The sequence below is a fragment of the Pseudophryne corroboree genome, chromosome 6 (genome assembly GCF_028390025.1).
Source record: "Pseudophryne corroboree isolate aPseCor3 chromosome 6, aPseCor3.hap2, whole genome shotgun sequence".
NCBI lineage: Eukaryota > Metazoa > Chordata > Amphibia > Anura > Myobatrachidae > Pseudophryne > Pseudophryne corroboree.
In genome coordinates, this window is record NC_086449.1 from 38916110 (window position 1) to 38918609 (window position 2500).

Sequence of the window (2500 nt, forward strand, 5' to 3'; positions counted from 1 at the left end):
GAAACACCATAAAAGAAACAAATTGCCAAGTCTGTCATCCACCTTCTGTAATGTGATATTTGCTCACAGGTATAACTATATCACCTGCACAGTTTCATAATAAATGCTCATTTCTCATAATACTTATACAAAAAATACCCAGTTAATTGGACATCACCATATCTTGACATTGCAGCATACTCTGTACTCTTGGTTTCTTTATGATTAAGTTTTGTTTCATATTGCATCATTTCAATTCCGGTCACTTACAACTTCAAAATTTTACATAAGTGCTAACACCAACAATTACTTTATTTTGTAAGACATTTAGAAGTAATTTGATTTTTTTGATCAATTTTTCCTTTCAGCTTACTTATTTTGCTAAGAATAATGACTACATTTAAGGAAAGACAAACAGTCATATTCTTTGGTTATGGAAGCAAATATGTGGGCTTGTTTGTTTATCAATAACCAAATTCTTGATTCAGTTTTTACAGAAAGTATATTTATCGTCTAAAGCACCGCAATCAGTAAACAAACCATTGCTCATAAATGACCTTGTGGCGCAACAGTAGCGCGTCTGACTCCAGATCAGAAGGTTGCGTGTTCAAATCACGTCGGGGTCAATTACCATTTTGAAGATGAAATTTACCAAATGAAACACCATAAAAGAAACAAATTGCCAAGTCTGTCATCCACCTTCTGTAATGTGATATTTGCTCACAGGGATAACTATATCACCTGCACAGTTTCATAATAAATGTTCATTTCTCATACTACTTATACAAAAAATACCCAGTTAATTTGACATCACCATATCTTGACATTGAAGCATACTCTGTACTCTTGGTGTCTTTATGATTAAGTTTTGTTTCATATTGCATCATTTCAATTCCGGTAACTTACATCTTCAAAATTTTACATAAGTGTTAACACCAACAATTACTTTATTTTGTAAGACATTTAGAAGTAATTTGATTTTTTTGATCAATTTTTCCTTTCAGCTTACTTATTTTTCTAAGAATAATGACTTTACATTTAAGGAAAGACAAACAGTCATATTCTTTGGTTATGGAAGCAAAGATGTGGGCTTGTTTGCTTATCAATAACCAAATTCTTGATTCAGTTTTTACAGAAAGTATATTTATCGTCTAAAGCACCGCAATCAGTAAACAAACCATTTCTCAAAAATGACCTCATGGCGCAACGGTAGCGCGTCTGACTCCAGATCAGAAGGTTGCGTGTTCAAATCACGTCGGGGTCAATTACCATTTTGAAGATGAAATTTACCAAATGAAACACCATAAAAGAAACAAATTGCCAAGTCTGTCATCCACCTTCTGTAATGTGATATTTGCTCACAGGGATAACTATATCACCTGCACAGTTTCATAATAAATGCCCATTCTGCTCATTTCTCATAATACTTATACAAAAAATACCCAGTTAATTTGACATCACCATATCTTGACATTGAAGCATACTCTGTACTCTTGGTTTCTTTATGATTAAGTTTTGTTTCATATTGCATCATTTCAATTCCGGTCACTTACAACTTCAAAATTTTACATAAGTGCTAACACCAACAATTACTTTATTTTGTAAGACATTTAGAAGTAATTTGATTTTTTTGATCAATTTTTCATTTCAGCTTACTTATTTTGCTAAGAATAATGACTACATTTAAGGAAAGACAAACAGTCATATTCTTTGGTTATGGAAGCAAAGATGTGGGCTTGTTTGCTTATCAATAACCAAATTCTTGATTCAGTTTTTACAGAAAGTATATTTATCGTCTAAAGCACCGCAATCAGTAAACAAACCATTGCTCATATATGACCTCGTGGCGCAACGGTAGCGTGTCTGACTCCAGATCAGAAGGTTGCGTGTTCAAATCACGTCGGGGTCAATTACCATTTTGAAGATGAAATTTACCAAATGAAACACCATAAAAGAAACAAATTGCCAAGTCTGTCATCCACCTTCTGTAATGTGATATTTGCTCATAGGGATAACTATATCACCTGCACAGTTTCATAATAAATGCCCATTCTGCTCATTTCTCATAATACTTATACAAAAAATACCCAGTTAATTTGACATCACCATATCTTGACATTGAAGCATACTCTGTACTCTTGGTTTCTTTATGATTAAGTTTTGTTTCATATTGCATCATTTCAATTCCGGTAACTTACATCTTCAAAATTTTACATAAGTGCTAACACCAACAATTACTTTATTTTGTAAGACATTTAGAAGTAATTTGATTTTTTTGATCAATTTTTCCTTTCAGCTTACTTATTTTGCTAAGAATAATGACTTTACATTTAAGGAAAAACAAACAGTCATATTCTTTGGTTATGGAAGCAAAGATGTGGGCTTGTTTGCTTATCAATAACCAAATTCTTGATTCAGTTTTTACAGAAAGTATATTTATCGTCTAAAGCACCGCAATCAGTAAACAAGCTATTGCTCATAAATGACCTCGTGGCGCAACGGTAGCGCGTCTGACTCCAGA

At 32.8% G+C, this 2500-nt stretch overlaps 4 non-coding genes across 4 annotated transcripts in view; all 4 read left to right on the forward strand.

Annotated features, from left to right (window-relative positions):
* The first annotated feature begins 533 nt into the window (after nt 1-533).
* TRNAW-CCA (transfer RNA tryptophan (anticodon CCA)) lies at nt 534-605 on the forward strand. The gene has a single exon. It is a non-coding gene; the product is annotated as a tRNA-Trp (tRNA).
* A 566-nt stretch (nt 606-1171) lies between these two features.
* Nucleotides 1172-1243, forward strand: TRNAW-CCA (transfer RNA tryptophan (anticodon CCA)). Its single transcript has one exon. It is a non-coding gene; the product is annotated as a tRNA-Trp (tRNA).
* Nucleotides 1244-1816: 573 nt separating this feature from the next.
* On the forward strand, nt 1817-1888 carry TRNAW-CCA (transfer RNA tryptophan (anticodon CCA)). Its single transcript has one exon. It is a non-coding gene; the product is annotated as a tRNA-Trp (tRNA).
* A 575-nt stretch (nt 1889-2463) lies between these two features.
* TRNAW-CCA (transfer RNA tryptophan (anticodon CCA)) overlaps nt 2464-2500 on the forward strand; it is a 72-nt gene continuing 35 nt past the window's right edge. Inside the window, exon 1 of the tRNA in view lies at nt 2464-2500. This exon is cut by the window's right edge and continues 35 nt beyond it. This is a non-coding gene — a tRNA (tRNA-Trp).